The sequence below is a fragment of the Neovison vison genome, chromosome 4, assembly GCF_020171115.1.
Source record: "Neovison vison isolate M4711 chromosome 4, ASM_NN_V1, whole genome shotgun sequence".
In the NCBI taxonomy this organism is placed as follows: domain Eukaryota; kingdom Metazoa; phylum Chordata; class Mammalia; order Carnivora; family Mustelidae; genus Neogale; species Neogale vison.
The window spans coordinates 142539834-142551529 of record NC_058094.1 but is presented as its reverse complement, the minus strand read 5'-3'; the positions used below and the strand labels follow the sequence as shown (position 1 = coordinate 142551529).

Sequence of the window (11696 nt, the reverse complement as noted above, 5' to 3'; positions counted from 1 at the left end):
ATTGTTTTACTCTTGAAACTGGATCACTATTTTTATAGCACATAAGTCTTTACAGGCCAGATTTTCCCCAGTAATTCTTTTGAAGAATCACCCAGGGAATACACTTAGATATAAAGTTTGTTCCCATTTTCTCTTTCGGTCAGGAAAAAATGTATGATTTTGTTTTTTTTAGCATAGCAAAGGTGACCTTGGATTTTCACCAGATAGTCATCTAAACCTGAATATTTGGAAACAAATTTGTGGTCATTAAGAAGCATAACCTTTAAATAATATGCATTAACACTAGTGTCATAGCCTTGTGTTTTAGTAATTTATTTGAAGAGTTCCTTAGTAACTAATAGCTTATTTTGAAGAAATATGTACATAAAATTCAGCTCCTTTAGTTTCACTTCCCCCTTTTTTCCTGCTAAATCCAAGTAAAATTAAATGGGATAATTTTTAAAATTTTTATTTATTTTTAAAAATTTCTTTTCAGTATTCCAGAATTCATTGTTTATGCACCACACCCAGTGCTCCATGCAATACATGCCCTCCACAATACCCACCACCAGGCTCACCCAACCCCGCCCTTCCAAAACCCTGAGATTGTTTTTCAGAGTCCACAGTCTCTCATAGTTAAGAAATATTTACACAGTTATCTCTGTATTGTGGGATTGGAAAGATTTATATATACAGTTTTCCTGACTTTCCTACCAAGAATAGGTATTGCTATTAATATGAGAACACTCCTTACAATTTTTAAAATAATGTTTATTTTTTAATAAACATATAATGTATTATTAGCCCCAGGGGTACAGGTCTGTGAATCACCAGGTTTACACACGTCTCAGCACTCACCATAGCACATACCCTCCCCAATATCCATAAGCCAGCCACCCTCTCCCTCCCCCCTCCCACCGTCCACCCTCAGTTTGTTTTGTGACATTAAGAGTCTCTTATGGTTTGTCTTCCTCCCGATCCCATCTTGTTTAATTTATTCTTTTCCTACCCCCCAAACCCCCCATGTTGCACCTCCACTTCCTCATATCAGGGAGATCCATATGATAGTTGTCTTTCTCTGATTGACTTATTTCGCTAAGCATAATACCCTCTAGTTCCATCCACATTGTTGTAAATGGCAAGATTTCATTTCTTTTGATGGCTGCATAGTATTCCATTGTATATATATATACAACCTCTTCTTTATCCATTCATCTGTTGATGGACATCTAGGTTCTTTCCATAGTTTGGCTATTGTGGACATTGCTGCTATAAACTTTCATGTGCACTTGCCCCTTCGGATCACTACGTTTGTATCTTTAGGGTAAATACCCTGTAGTGCAATTGCTGGGTCATAGGATAGCTCTATTTTCAACTTATTGAGGAACCTCCATGCTGTTTTCCAGAGTGGCTGCATCAGCTTGCATTCCCACCAACAGTGTAGGAGGGTTCCCCTTTCTCCACGTCCTGTCCAATATCTGTCATTTTCTGACTTGTTAATTTTAGCCGTTCTGACTGGTGTGAGGTGATATCTCACTGTGGTTTTGATTTGTATTTCCCTGATGCCGATTGATGTGGAGCACTTTTTCATGTGTCTTTTGGCCATCTGGATGTTTTCTTTGCAGAAATGTCTGTTCATGTCCTCTGCCCATTTCTTGATTGGATTATTTGTTCTTTGGGTGTTGAGTTTGCTAAGCTCTTTATAGATTTTGGATACTAGCCCTTTTTCCGATAAGATATGTCGTTTGCAAATATCTTCTCCCATTCTGTCAGTTGTCTTTTGGTTTTGTTAACTGTTTCCTCTGCTGTGCAAAAGCTTTTGATCTTGATGAAGTCTGAGTAGTTAATTTTACCCCATACAATTTTTTTTAATATTCATAGTATTTATTTATTTTTTTTTATTTAATTTATTTTTTTAAAATTATTATTAATTTTTTTATTTTCAGAAAAACAGTATTCATTATTTTTTCACCACACCCAGTGCTCCATGCAAGACGTGCCCTCTATAATACCCACCACCTGGTACCCCAACCTCCCACCCCCCCGCCACTTCAAACCCCTCAGATTGTTTTTCAGAGTCCATAGTCTCTCATGGTTCACCTCCCCTTCCAATTTACCCAAATTCCCTACTCCTCTCTAATACCCCTTGTCCTCCATGATATTTGTTATGCTCCACAAATAAGTGAAACCATATGATAATTGACTCTCTCTGCTTGACTTATTACCCCATACAATTTTATAAGAATTATTATTTCTACTGAAACTACCTTAGCAGACTTCTTCTAGTAAGGAAGATCTTCTTGATGTCCCACTTTCCACTAATCATTACTATCACTCTTGCAAACTCAGTGTTGAAGAGAGCTCACCTTTTTACTGAGAGCAGGTATAGCTTTGCATACTGACTGTTCCTGCCTGTAAGATTTTTGGTTTCTCGAGGACTAGGCCTGGGTACCTGCACCATCTCCTGATGGGCTCAGCATAGCCTCAGGGTGCTCCCATTGGGTCCTGGAAGGCATCCTGGGTAGAGGCAGAGCTGCTAGGCCTGCACCCCAAGCTCTTTCCCAGAGAGGCCCTTACGGGGTGGAGGAGAACGGAAGGCGGTTGGTTCAGGCTCATGCAAGCATGGTAATGGAATCCACGGGGCTTCCAGTTCTCCTCTTCACAATTGCATAGGGTATAATTTAGAAGCCCCAATGCTTGCTTATGTGTTGAATCAGAGCAATAAACTAATACTCAAATGATAGGAACAGCCTAAACTCAGAGCCTCTTCCCATGAACAGGATTTGTGGGGACAAAACAGTTTTGAAGAAGTGGGCCACTCCGTGTTTGTAGAGATGTAGGGAATGGTCACGAGGGTATGAGGGGACAGTGAACACAGGAAATGCTCAAATGCTGGTGTTCTCACAGAAAAAGCTTTTCATGGAACACAGAAAATTGCACAAAATAAGTTTCCTCCCCTGAAACCATGGACCCTTCTCCCTGCCATGCTTTCATGCAGACAAGGATGACCTCCAGAAGAGAGAGGGTAGGAAGAAGGAAAGGAGAAAGGGAGGATCGGGCCTGGGAGCTCGAGATGAGGCTGAAATTTTGAGAGACAGGCAGTGCTCGAAACTGGACAGTGAGTCATGCAGGGTGGAGCGGGTCAGCGTTGCTAACTTACTGGTTGAAGGGCTGAGCAACTTCAAAATGATTCCGTTTTAAATTAGGCAATTTGTGAATCTCCGGTTTCCTTGCTCAGACCCCTGGGGATTGGTTGGGGCAGAGGATGAAAATAGGACCCAAGCCAGGCCCTTTAATGTTTATTTCTCTTTCCTCTTACTCATGACTTTAAACAGGCACATCTATCACTAGGACTCTCCAGTTCATTACGAAGCTGCAGGTGGCAGGTCACGGAAGGGAAGAAAGAAAAGGAGGAAAGGAGCCAAGAATTCGAAAACCAGTAACTTAAGCTCCCTGTGCTCTCTTGGCCCGCATGGGTACTAAGATTGGAACAATGCATAGAAGAACAGCATGTCCCCTGTGCATGGGTGACACACAAACTCATGAAGCATCCTGTATTTTTTCAGGGATGGTAGGAACATTCTGGAGGTAGATGGTGTTGGATGGTTGTCCAACAACACGAATGTACTTAATGTTACTAAGCTATCTAAACACTTAAAGATAGCTGAATGTGAGGAGCACTGGGATGTACACACGACTAACAAATTGTTGAACACTACACCAAAAGCTAATGATGTACTATATGCTGGCTAGTTGAATTTTAATAATAAAAAAAAAACTAAAAAAGGAAGTAAAAAAATAGCTGAAGAGTAAATTTTATCTTCTATTTTACTGCAATTTATAAAAAAAAAAAACAAAAAAAAAACCCAAATACGGCTCTAAGGGTTGGATAAAGATGTCATAAGAAACAATCAAAAGTAAAAGTCCTGCAGTTAACAAAAGAAATTAGAGCCAATAGAAATCTAAAAACACAAATGCAAACCCTCAGTCATTGTGCGTACCATGGTATCAGCATAGAGTAGTGGAAAGAGCCAACTTGGCTATTACCTGATTCAAAGTCTCACTCTGCCACTTACTAGATGTGTGATCTTGGACAAAACACCCAATGTCCTTGTGCCTCTTTCTTGCTTAAAATAGTGAAATGACATTGGACTCACAGACATATTGGGAGAATTAAGGTATTATGGGCGAGACATTTAGCATAGTAAATGGCTCCTACTAGGAGCCATTCACACTGTGTTTCCTTTCCCTTTTAAGCACGTGAAAGGTTGCAAATGCAATGTGTTGTGGGACACAGAACCTAACTTGAAAGGTGGTAAGGATAAAATTAAAAAAATGAAAATATATGGGGATAGTATTTGGGCAGTAGTTCCTGAAAGAGGCAGGAAATTGAAATTGAAAAGACCCTCTTAATTGCTGAAGAAGATTTAAAACAGTGTAGAGTACTGACCTAGCTGTTGTAACTAAGTAACCGCCCTCCTCTCCAATACAGTGACTGAAATAAGATGGAAGCTTATTTTTCTCTAAATAATACTGCAGAGGTTAGCTATTTAAGGTTGACAAAGCAGCTCTGTCATTCTCAACACACAAGATTTCCATCACCGGATCCAAAGTGGTTTCTTTAGATCCTGACATCATCTGGGTAGTGGAAGGGGTTGGGAGGAAGGGTCAGTGGTGACATCTACCTTCCTTTTTAAGGGCATGACTTAGAAATGACACACCTCATTTTCCCACCCACACCACATTGACCAAATCCTTGCTATAAAGGATGCCAGGGGAAGTAAACTCCAGCCAGAGTCCTATTACTAAGAAGAGGAGTTTGGATGTTGCTTATGCTTAGCCTTTTCAACCACATAATGCACACTATATTTTCTCTAGTTTGCAACCACCGGCTGTCAAAATAACAAAGCTAACACCTTCACCAAAATGGAAGCACAATTTCTTGCTTATTAATTCATTCAGTAAATATTTACAGACTACTTCTATAAGTACTATTCAAAACATCACAAATACAGAAAACTGCAAAACAGAAGTTCCTGATTTCATTAAGCTAAAGTTGGCTCAACTGGTAGAACCTATGACTCTTAGTCTCAGGGTCATGAGTTCAAACCCCATGTTGGGTGGGGAGCCCATTTAAAATGAAAACAAAACAAAACAAATGTCATTAAACTAAATTCAACAGGGGGAGAAAGTAAACAAAAATTGAAAAAAATTAGATACCAATAAGGGCAAAGATTAAAATTAAGGGATATAAGAACAAGCCATCAGATGTTTATTTAGATGGGAGTGTTAGGGACGCCCTCACTGGGGAAATGATGTAGAAGCTGGACCATTTGAAGAACAGGAGATAGAATACACCAGGAATGGGGAACTGCAGGTGAAGAGGTCCGGATGGGGGAAAGATCTGTGATACAGAAGGGCCAGTGTGGATTTAGCAGGAGAGGAAGGGAGGATATAAGACCAGGAAGGAAGGCAGGAGCAGTTTGTTCTCTGGCATTTCCTAGTGCTCAGAACAATGTGCACTGGGTAGGTACCCTGTGAGTGTTTGGTAAACGAATTAGCTAGAAAATAAAAATCTGAGGCTGTTGGAAGGTGGCCTCTAATTCATGGCTGTCCTCTGCTATGGTTTGCCCTCGGCTCATGCTACACACATCTCTCAGCCCCTGTTTCTCAGAATCTCAGACTCTTTTTATCCTTCACGTTGCTCCCAGTATCTTTGATAGCTTGATGTCCTCTTATTAAAAATGGAGTTAGGGAAGGAATTTGGGAAGGAGACCGGTATCTGAATATAATAATTACATCTCCTTTTTGGTTTTCTCTGCTCCTTGCTAAATAGCTCTATTCTCTTTTTTCTTTGTGTGGTTTTCCAAATCTGGAGCCAGCCTAATAACCAGATACTTGCAAGTGTCAATTTGGAGGGGCAGTATAACTAATGGAGTGCCGAGATGGAGTGGTAGTTAAGACTGTAACCTTTGGAGCCAGACTTCCTGGATTGAATCCCAGTTTGGCCTGTTTTTGTCTGGGTCACCCTGAGTAAAGTACTAAATTGCTCTGGTCATCTGTTTACTTTCTAACAAATGGGAGGGAGGGGGTAAAAGTGATTTCTTTTCTTTTGTTTTTTTAAGAATTTATTTATTTATTTGACAGAGAGAGAGATCACAGGTAGGCAGAGAGGCAGGCAGAGAGAGAGAGGAGGAAGCAGGCTCCCTGCTGAGCAGAGAGCCCGATGCGGGACTCGATCCCAGGACCCTGGGATCATGACCTGAGCCGAAGGCAGTGGCCTAACCCACTGAGCCACACAGGCGCCCCGGTAAAAATGATTTCTGACCATGAACTGAAAGAATTAATATTGTTAAAATGTCCATGCTACCCACAGTGATCTAAAGATTTAGTGTAATCCCTATCAAAATACCAATACTATTTTTCATGGAACTAGAACAAATAATCCTAAAAATCTGAATATAACCACAAAAGACCCCAAAGAGCCGAAGCAACTTTGAAGAAGAACAAAACAGCTGGAGGTATGACAGTCCAAGATTTCAAACTATAGGACAAAGCTATAGTAATAAAAAAAGTATGGCTGCAATATAGAAAAAGACATCTAAGATCAGTGGAACAGAGTCCAGAATAAAGCTCAAGCTTACATGGTCAATTAATCTATAATAAAGGAAATAAGAATATACAGTGGGCTAAAGATAGTATCTTTATTTTTGTCATCTTCAATTTCTTTAATTGGTGTCTTATAATTTTCATACTACTGGTGTCTCACTTCCTTGGTTAAATTTATTCTTAATAATTTTTTGATGCATTGTTAATGGATTGTTTTCTTATTTTCTCTTTCTGCAACTTTGCTGTGACTGTATAGAAACACAATAGGTTTCTGTACATTAATTTCATTTCTTGAAACTTTATGGAATGCACTTGTTCTAATAGTTTCTTGGAGAGTCTTTAGGGTTTTCTACGTAAAATATCATGTCATTTGCAAATAGTGACAGTTTACTTCTTCCTTAACAATTTGGATGTCTTTTGTTCCTTACCTGATTGTTCTGTCTAGGACTTACTATGTTGAATGAAAGTGGGAAGAATGGACATCCTTGTTTTTGTTCCTCATCTTAGAGAAAAAACTTCCAGCGTTTCACTGTTGAGTATAATGTTAGTTGTGGGCTTGTCATATATGGCCTTTATTATGTTGAAATATGTTTTTTCAACACTCTCTTTGTTGAGTTTTTACCGTGGATATTGAATTTTGTCAAATGCCTTTTCTGCATCTATTGAGTTGATCATCATTTTTAATCATTCATTTTGTTAATGTGGTGCATCGTGTGAATTGATATGTGGATTGTTCAGAATGAATCATCCTTGCATCCCTGGAATAAATCACATTTGACCATGGTGAATAATCCTTTAAATGTATTTGGTAATGGATTTCATTTTCTAATATTTTGTTGGAGATTTTTGGATCTATGCTCATCAGGGATATTGACATCTAAGTTTTTTTATTTTTGTAGTGTCTTTGTCTGATTTTGGTATCAGGGTAATGCTGGTCTTGTGGAATGTATTTGGAAGCTTTCCTTTCTTTACTTTTTTGGAGTAGTTTGGGAAGGATAGGTATTAACTCTTATTTAAATGTTAGGTATATTTCACCTGTGAAGCCATCTTGTCCTGGACTTTGTGATTGGGAGTTTTATTTATTACTGATTCAGTTTTGTTACTAGTGATTGGTCTATTCAGATTTTCTATTTCTTCTTGATTCAGTCTTAGAAGATTGTGTATTTCTAGAAATTTATCTGTGTCTTCTAGGTTGTCCAGTTTGCTGGCCTATGATTTTTCCAAGGAATCACTTACAATATTTTGTATTTCTGTGGTGTAGTTATAATTTCTCTTACATTCCAATTTTGAGGGTTTTTTTTTTCTTTATGTGCCTCGCTAAAGGTTTATCATTGTGGTTTATTATTTCAAAGAACCAGTTCTTGGATTCATTGATCTTTTTCTATTTTTCTTTCTCTTTTTATTTAGTCTCTTTCATTTATGCTCTGATCCTTATTATTTCCTTTCTTTTAACTTTGGACTTTGACTTTTTATAGTTCCTTTAGGTGTAAGGTAAGATTGTTTGTTTCATATTTTTTTGTTTCTTGATGTAGGCCTGCATTGCTATTAACTTCCTTCCTAGAACTGTTTTTGGGGCCTTCCAAAGGTTTTGAACTGTAGTATTTCCATTTTCAATTGTCTCCAGTTATTTTTTTATTTCTCTTGATATCTTCATTGATCCATTGGTTGTTTAGGAGCATGTTGTTTAGCCTCCATGTATTTGTATTTTTTCCCTTTTTTTTGATTTTTTAAAAACTGATTTCCAGTTTCACATTGATGTAGTCAGAAGGTGCTTGATATGGTTTTAGTCCTCCTCTAAAAGTTTTTGAGAATTATTTTGTGGCCTAAAATATGATCTGTCTTGGAGAATGTTGCATTTGCACTTGAAAAGAATGTGTATTCTGTTTTTGGATGGACTATTCTGTATATATGTTAAAACCATCTGGTCTGTTGTGTTGTTTTCTTGTTGATTTTCTTTCTGGATGATCTATTCATTGATAAAGGTGGGGTGTTAAAGTCCCAGCTATTGATGTATTACTATAAAATTTTTCCTTTATGTCTATTAATATTTGCTTTATGTGATTAGATGCCCCCCAATGTTGGTGCATAGGTATTTACAATTGTCGTATCCTTTTGTTAGATTGATCCCTTTATCATTATATAGTGCCCTTCTTTGTCTCTTGTTACAGTCTTTATTTTAAAGTCCACTTTGTCTGATAGCAGTATTGCTACCCTGGCTTTATGTGCATGCACACGTGTGTGTGCGTGCGTGTGTGTATGCATCCATTTATATAGTATATGTTTTTCATCCATTTACTCTCAATCTGAAGTGAGTTTCTTATAGGCAGAATACAGAAGGATTTTTTTTTGTGGGGGGGTATATATATATATTTTTATTAACATAAAATGTATTATTTGCCCCAAGGGTACAGGTCAGTGAATTGTCAGGCTTACACATTTCGTAGCACTCACCATAGCACATACCTTCCCCAGTGTCCATAACTCAGCCACCCTATCCCTATCTCTCCCAACCCCTCAGCAATCCTCAGTTTGTTTCCTGAGATTGAGAGTCTCTTATGGTTTGTCTTCCTCCCAATCCCATCTTGTTTCATTTTTCCCTCCCTAACCCCTAGGCCCCAGCACGCTGCCTTTCAAATTCCTCATATCAGAGAGATCATATGATAATTGTCTTTCTCTGATTGACTTATTTTGCTTAGCATGATACCTTCTAGTTCTATCTACGTCATTGCAAATTGCAAGATTTCTTTTCTTTTCATGGCTGCATAGTATTCCAATGTATATATATATATACCACCTCTTCTTTATCCATTCATCTGTTGATGGACATTTAGATTCTTTCCATAGTTTGGTTATTGTGGACATTGCTGCTATAAACATACAGGTGCACATGCCCCTTTGGATCACTACATTAGTATCTTTAGGGTAAATATCCAGTAGTGCAATTGCTGGGTGATAGGGTAGTTCTATTTTCAACTTTTTGAGGAACCTCCATACTGTTTTCCAGAGTGGCTGCACCAGCTTGCATTCCCACCAACAGTGTAAGAGGGTCATCTTTCCTCACATCTTTGCCAACATCTGTCATTTCCTGACTTGTTAATTTTAACCATTCCGACTGGTGGAAGATGGTACCTCATTGTGGTTTTGCTTTGTATTTCCCTGAAGATGGATTTTTTAAAAAATCTATTCAGTTGCCTATGTCTCTTGAACCATTAGGCCATGTACATTTAAAGTAATTGTTCATATTGCCCTTTTGTTGATTGTTTTCTAGTTTTTTGAGGTTCTTTTCTGTTTATTCTTACCTTACTCTCTTCCTTTATGGTTTTATGGCTTTCTTTCTTTCGTGTTATTCTTGGGCCCCTTTATCTTTATTTTTTGTGTATCTGTTATAGGTTTTGGGTTTGTGGTTACTATGAGGTTCATATATAACATCCTAAATATATAGTCATCTATATTAAGTTAATGGTCATTTAAATTCAAGCAAAATCTAGAATCACTACATTTTTACTTCTTCTCCTTCATGTTTTATGTATGTTATGTCATATTTGACATCTCTTTATTCTGTGAATCCCTTAAATCATTTTGAACAACATGGGTTTGAAATGTGTGATGTCTCTCATAATGTGGAAGTTTTACAGTACAATACTATAAGCATATTTTCCCTTCCTTACGATTTTTTTAAATTTAAATTTTAGGTAGTTAACATACAGTACAATATTGGTTTCTAGAGTAGAATTCAGTGATTTATCTCTTACATGCAATACCCAGTGCTAATCATAACAGGTGCCCTCCTTAACATCCATCACTCATCCAGCCCACCACCCCCCCACCTCTCTCCATCAGTCCTAGGTTTGTTCTCTATCATTAAGTCTCTTTTTTTCCCCCAATTTATTTATTTTCAGATTTTTTTTTCAATTTTTTTTCTTTTTTTATCATTAAGAGTCTCTTATGGCTTGTTTTCCTCTCTCTCTTTCTTTCTTATATTCCACATATGAGTGAGATCATTTGGCATTTGTCTTTCTCTGAATGACTTATTTCACTTAGGATAATACACTTTAGTCTATCCATGTCATTGCAAATGGCAAGATTTCATTCTTTTTGATGGCTGAGTAATATTCAATTATGTATATGTACCATATACATACATACCACATACCACATACCACATCTTCTTTATCCATTCATCAGTCACTTGGTGGACATTTGGGCTCTCTCTGTAGTTTGGCTGCTGTTGATAACTCTGCTATATACATCAGAGTTCACATATCCCTTAGAATCTGTATGATTGTATCCTTTGGGTAAATACCTAGTAGTGCAATTGTTGGATCAAAGGGTAGTTCTATTTTTAGCTTTTCAAGAAATGCCATACTGTTCTCCAAAGTAGCTGTACCAGTTTGCACTCCCGCCAACAGGGCAACCAGCAGTGTCCCCTTTCTATGCATCCTCACCAACACCTATCTTGTGTTGTTAATTTTAACTATTTTGACAGGTGTGAGATGGTACATGGTTTTGCTTTGTATTTCCCTGATGATGAGTAATGTTAAGGATCTTTTCATGTGTCTGTTAGATATCCAAATGTCTTTTTTGGTAAAGTGTCTTTTCGTATCTGTGCACTTCTTAACTGGGTTATTTTTTGGGGTGTGTGTGTTGAGTTTGATTAGTTCCTTGTAGATTTTGGGTACTAACACTTTAACAGCTATATCATTTGCAAATATATTCTCCCATTCTATTCTGTAGGCTGCCTTTTACTTTTGTTGATTGTTTTCTTTGCTGTACAAAAGTTCATTTTGATGAACAAGTAGTTCATTTTTCTTATGTTTTCCTTGCTTGTGGTGATGTGTTTAGTAAGAATTTGCTAGAGTTGAGGTCAAAGAGGTTTCTTTTTTTTTTTTTTAAGATTATTTATTTATTTATTTGACAGACAGAGATCACAAATAGGCAGAGAGGCAGGCAGAGAGAGAGAGAGGAGGAAGCAGGCTCCCCGCCGAGCAGAGAGCCCGATGCGGGGCTCGATCCCAGGACTCTGAGATCATGACCCTAGCTGAAGGCAGAGGCTTTAACCCACTGAGCCACCCAGGTGCCCCGGTCAAAGAGGTTTCTGCTTATATTCT

The 11696-nt window shown here is 37.9% G+C and overlaps 1 non-coding gene across 1 annotated transcript; it reads left to right on the top strand.

Moving 5' to 3' along the window:
• The first annotated feature begins 3434 nt into the window (after positions 1 to 3434).
• On the top strand, positions 3435 to 3541 carry LOC122905754. Its single transcript, XR_006384438.1, has one exon. It is a non-coding gene; the product is annotated as a U6 spliceosomal RNA (small nuclear RNA).
• The last annotated feature ends 8155 nt before the right edge of the window (positions 3542 to 11696 follow it).